Below are 6,188 nucleotides of genomic sequence, written 5' to 3' on the forward strand. Positions count from 1 at the left end.
TCTCTCTCTCTCTCTCTCTCTCTCTCTCTCTCTCTCTCTCTCTCTCTCTCTTTCTCTTAATTCTGTCTCTTTCCTCCTCTTTCTCTCGACGGAGCCTTTCTGCGTTTCCCTTTTAGCGGGTGGTCGAGTGGAAAGGTGAAACCCATGTAGATCTACCCTGCATATCATGTCTACCGTCATGTCTTCCCCTAATTCTGTATGTGTACCTTTGTAAATCAGTCCTTCTATCTTACCCGAGACTGATACTCGCCCATTATTTCTATGAAATCTGCTTTCATCAGTTTAAGAACTTAAATTACGCTATAGAACGTTTCTGATAGAAGAGATCGCCCCATGTTTCTTCTCCACAGATGTAGAAGTAGGTTTAAACTTCAAAGTGTATGTGGTGAATGTCCCTAAAAAGGCCAGTGAATCTCACCACAGGGACCATGTGACACAACAGACTACCTACTTGTAGTACAGTTAGTAGTCTTTGACTTCTTTTGCGTACTGTTTTGGAAAAAACAAATACGAGCCAGCAAGCCACTATTTTCGTCGTATTGTTTCGGAAACCAAAGACCAAACTGCAAGTCGTGCATTGTGTATGTGAGTTTGTGTGTGCCTGTGGCCGTATAAAAGTCGAATTACAATTCTGTTCAGGAGAGGGATAAATGGTACAGCGTGAAGAAGAAAGAACAAAAACAAGAAAACTTTCAACTTTTCTGGGACTCAGGCTTTTCGCCTGGAGACCCAATTCTGTGAGAAGCGAACAATGTTCAGTAAGAAACTGTCAACTGCAGACTACTCCGGAGGAAACTTTCTGACACTCTGCTGTGGTTTTTTCGGAACTAAAGGGAGGCAACGCCGTAGTTCTGATGACACTAACACAGAATTGAAAGGAGACAATCATGCTGAGGAGGAAAAAGGAGAGAAAGAAGAGGAGGAGGACGGGAAGCCAGTAGTCAATGGCGGACCGAAGACAACTTCCCCGACACCGGAAGTTGGTACAGAGGATATTGGGTACGCTCAAATTGCTGACGGGGAGAAGGGCGCCGAGAAAAGCAAAACGAAAGTCGATAAAAATGGTAAGTTTGCCGAGGCTGGCTGAGCTTAGTGCGAACTGGCAAAGAAAGGACACTGTTCAGAATTTTGGAGTACAAAAATATGTTTCCAAAAATATATTTTGATGGTGATTTGCTTTTGGCTTTGTTCTTCATTCGATCAGCATTTGCTACGTCTGTTTATATCACATTGCAAAGCATTTTTCTTGACTTTTGTTCTAAAATCATTCCCTTTTATCTTTATCAATGGATCCCACAGAGCACGGACCAACATTAATTGGTATTTACATCTAGTGGTGACGGTATTCTATTCATGTGGAGAGTTTACTTTTTTGCAGGTTGCAGGGATTTATGAAAGCAGTTGGTTTTGCAATATTATTGCACATTAAATTGCTATGAATGCTTGTTCTACACTTTTGATCTTTGATGTTATTCTTTCTATCATGAGCTATTCATCTTCTGATCTTATCCCCACTCTTTGAAGCAAGTTCATTTTGTATAAACTTACTAAAGTAGTTGTTTCGTAGGCTGTGTGAGTATGTGTGTGTGTGTGTGTGTGTGTGTGTGTGTGTGTATGTGTGTGTGTGTGTGTGTGTGTGTGTGTGTGTGTGTGTGTGTGTGTGTGTGTGTGTGTGTGCGTGTGTGTGTGTGTGTGTTCTTTTGTAAAATATCAAAAGGAGAATTCGATTTTTTTATTTTCTATTTCTTTTTTTTTATTATTTGATTCTGAATCGCTTACCTTGCATCTTCAAATATTTCTTTTTGTCCTGTTACTTATATTTAGACTATTTGGGAACAATGTTTGTATGAAGGTGCAAACATCTAGTTAAAATGGGTTTGTAAATTGGATTGTGGTTTTTCCACTGAGTGCTCTTGGAAAGTTTTATCTTGTTAATGAAGTTATGGCCTGTTATTGAGGTCAGCAAGAAAGAAGGATGCATTAAGACTTTCAAAGTTATCTCGAGGAATTCGAAAGCCACAACCCACATATTGACAAAAAGGGACGTCCTATTCTTTTATTATTATTATTATCATTTCATTTTCCTTTGCTCGTCCCCGTAACGTTTTTGTATCCAAGTGGCTAGGCTAACGGACTCGTAATCGTGATGTTGACGGGTTCGGGGTTCGAGCACAGTTCGATCAGACGTTGTGCCCTTGGAAAAGGCACTATACACGAAATTCCCATTTGGTTAGGTCCTTTCGGAGATGGACGTTAAAGTCGGAGGTCCCGAGTCTTAAATATCCTAATAGTGTTGATAGAGGCTTTAAACACATACCATTTCACCATTTTTCACCCTTTACGTCTGTACTAATTAACTGAAAGTCAGTGAAGATCCCTTTTTTCAGTCGTGGATAATTTAAAACTGCCTAGAAAAGGAAGTCCTTGAAGTTGAAGAAGAATTTTTAAGACGGGACATTTTTAGTCAGGTTAAGTGCGTGCACCGTATTTGCATGTCATTTCAACATATGTTTTTCGCCTCATGTTAATTTGTCCTCTCTGACCCTTCGCCATCTTAACCCAAACTTTTCTGCTTCTTTACTGCCAAACGCATGTATTGAATTAATTTACTCTTTTTGCCAGAGCTTGCAAAGACTCAACTGCATGTGACGATCAGGAGCATCATTTATTATCTTTCTGAATTAATGCCATCACTGAGGAAGCAGAATACGACTCTCCTGTCTTTGCCATTGTTATGAAATGATAGCTTGGATATATTATTTGTAGTTGAGGTTTGTGTACACAGTAATTATACCATGCACCCTCAGGCTGTCTGTTTCGTACTTACTGGATTTATTGAAATGCGGCCAGCTTATCGGTGTCTGTGGATTAACGGTAAAGTTATTTGCAGGTTGCACAGAGGGTGTGAGCTCGATTCCCAAGTAGGGAAGTTTTGGGGAGGGGGGGGGGCAGGGTTCCGTTTTTGGCATTTTTTAAAGTCCAAGTATCTCCGTCTGTCTGTGGAACGTTGTATCCTGCTTAGCAACAGTTTTTGCCCGTAACCGTTACACCACAGATGCCGGGTGACCTGACTAGCCGTGGGCTGTTTTAAAAATCTGTTTCAAGGTGACAATCCTTATGTGCGGGACGGCAGCGGTAGCGGCACGGTAGCGGGACGATAACAATCGCTCCAACAGAAATATCAATGTCTGAATCCATATGTGCGGGACGGCAGCGGCAGCGGTACGGCAGCGGGACGATAAAAATCGCACCCAGGAGCGATTCTGCCGCTGCCGCAGCTCTGCCGCAGACAAAAATATGAATGTGGGGGAATAGGGTTGACTCATGACTGTGAAGAATCTCTGTGTGATGCAGTCATTTCATTTGACACGGAAAACTTGCTGAAACCATTGCACCCCTATGTTGTCGTTCATCCACCCATTTTCTTGATATGCCCAAATGGTACCTTCTGAGCTGTCCTGAATGGCAAAGGAATGGATAGACTTGTTCGTTTTGCTAGTGACAAAAGATCAAGATAATTGCAACTTTACAATACTGGCGAAGTTATGCCTTCCCCTATTGAATTTGCCACTTGCGATATCGCACATTTCGTCCCGCTGCCGTTCCGCTGCTGCACATATGGATTTAATGTGACTTGCGGTACCGCACATATCGTCCCGCTGCTGTGCCGCTGCCGCTGCCGTCCCGCACATATGGATTGCTACCTTTAAAATGCAAAAATTGGCTCATGTACCAGTTAACCAGAAAAAAAAGTTCTTTAAAAGAAATGCAAATAACTTTATTTGTTATGACTCTGTTGACATCAAACTTGACCGAAAGCTAGAACATACATCCGGATTATGTTTTTCAAGAAATTCAAGTGCTGTTGGAAAGATGATAAATCAGTTAGCCCCTGTACAGCATGCTTTTTCAGTTTAGATGTATCAGCAAACAAAATCTCCCAAATCGACCTATTCATGGTTTGCCAGGGAAGACAGGGTAAATATCTGTAACAAACAAAATTTCCCAAGGGAAAGGTCCATTATGTAATGGGCTGCACATTTTGAAAGTACTTTGTTCATAGAAAAAAAGATTTGAATTCTAAACGCTGGGTAACTCACGGTAGACAGCCCGTAAAGACAACGCACTCTGAAAAGGTTACTGTGGTCCGTCATTCGGTGAACTCTGAGCGACGCCTTGTCATCTTACCAAAGTTCTGGAGAGGCTTTGGACTTTTTTTATAGTGAAGGGAGAAAGAACCAGCACTTTCACTTTCAGCAAGATAGAGCTGCTCCTCATGACGCCAGAACTGTTCTGGGCTGGGTCTAAAACCATTTTTGATTACAAGACAGTCAGTCCGACTGAGCTCGACGGGACCCCAAACAATCCAGACCTGAGTCCACTGGAATTTCACCATTAGGAATGTTTGAAGGACAAACTTTGTGGGAAAATCCTTCGAAAGTATCAAAGACTTGAGAGAGACCATCACGGAGGCCCCAACAGAGATTTCTTTCGAGCAGTATCAACGCATGAATGTCAATATTTCACTCAGCGTGTCAGAAAATGCCTTACTCGAAATTGGGGGTATCTAAAAATATCTTGTAACTGTGCTTGTGGCATTCACTGTCTATTGTTATTGAATAAATCCGGATGGATGTTCCACGTTTCTGCAAACTTTGGTGTTTGCACTTTTGTTCATAACGGTTTTATCGGCATTCTTTTCAACGAACCTTTTTTATGGTACATTACAATTCTTTTACAGAAAAACGAGAAAACAAGTTTTTCAATGTTGATCCAAATCCAGAAAATGCTGTCAAACTATCCGTCAGCCTTTATTTTTTCTTCTCATGCTTGATTTTTCTGAATGATCTGCTTGACACGCATTTATTGTCTACATATTTTTATTCCACGTTGCATATGATGACACCGTGCCCCCTCCCCCAATAAAAGGAATGGGTTTTTGTCTGTGTGTGTGTGGGGGGGGGGGCACAGCTTCTCAGCAGGGATTTGTTAATAAGCTTGTATAATCTAATATGTTGTCTAATTAAGTTGTATTCAGCGTTCCATTTTTGTAGTGGAAAGAATTTTAGACATATTGCACTGTTGCTTTTATTTTCTATTCTAGAGCACATAGATGAAGAAGTATATAAATAAATAAGATCTTATCTATCTATCTATCTATCTATCTATCTATCTATCTATCTATCTATCTATCTATCTATCTATCTATCTATCAATCTATCTATCTCTATCTATCAGTCTGTCTATCTGTCTGTCTGCCTGTCCATCTGCATGTCTGTCTGTCTGTCTGTCTGCCTGTCTGTCTGTCTGTCTGTCTGTCTGTCTGTCTGTCTGTCTGTCTGTCTGTCTGTCTATCTGTCTGTCTGTCTGTCTGTCTGTCTGTCTGTCTGTCTGTCTGTCTGTCTGTCTGACTGACTGAGTGACTGAGTGACTGCCTGTCTGTCTGTCTATCTGTCTGTCTGTCTGTCTGTCTGTCTGTCTGTCTGTCTGTCTGTCTGTCTGTCTGACTGTCTGTATATCTGTCTATCTATATGCCTTACTGTCTGTCTGTCTGTCTATGAGCGATCCCTTATACACAAATGTTTAAGCGCACTTAACATTCTGTTCTTTGCTTGTCGTACCCTCATCCCTCCAATGATATGACTCATTTCGTTTATCTTGTCTCTAATTATAACAGGAGAGGTGTGAAGCTGCATGACAATGCAATTCCGTTTTATTATTGATAACCTGTGTTTTCAGATGATTTTTTGACGGGTCGTAAATTCTGAAATGTTAGCTCCAGTAATGGAAAAAGGGCGCGCACACACACACACATAGGCCTTTTAAGCAAATTGTATAAATTGTAGGCTGGCAGAACGGAAAATGGGCACAATTGATATTTTCTGGAATCGCTCAGCATTCAGATCCCGTATATCGGCCTCCTCTGTACAAATTTACGATCCCAGATCCGGGACTGAAAAGGCTCAACAAAGGCTTTTGTATATTCTTTTCAGGGCGTGTGGTAGAGAGAAAGGCTTTTCTAAAAATAAGTCTTCAGTGTGTTCATTTTGTCGCGGAGAATGTTTACTTCAAGCACAATTCTGTTTCCCTCGTTTATTTATAGCGACTTTTGATAACTGTGAACAATTTCATTTTTTACTCTCGACTAATCCTGCTTATTTTTCTCCCCTATAATTCCAATCCTCCCC

General features: G+C 41.1%; 1 long non-coding RNA gene across 1 annotated transcript in view; it reads left to right on the plus strand.

Moving 5' to 3' along the window:
• Positions 1-1,051, plus strand: part of LOC118477462 — a 48,421-nt gene extending 47,370 nt beyond the window's left edge. Inside the window, exon 2 of the long non-coding RNA XR_004858398.1 lies at positions 351-1,051. This is a non-coding gene — a long non-coding RNA (uncharacterized LOC118477462). The remainder of the gene's footprint in view (positions 1-350) is intronic.
• The last annotated feature ends 5,137 nt before the right edge of the window (positions 1,052-6,188 follow it).

Source organism: Aplysia californica, unplaced genomic scaffold, assembly GCF_000002075.1.
Source record: "Aplysia californica isolate F4 #8 unplaced genomic scaffold, AplCal3.0 scaffold00102, whole genome shotgun sequence".
Lineage (NCBI taxonomy): Eukaryota > Metazoa > Mollusca > Gastropoda > Aplysiida > Aplysiidae > Aplysia > Aplysia californica.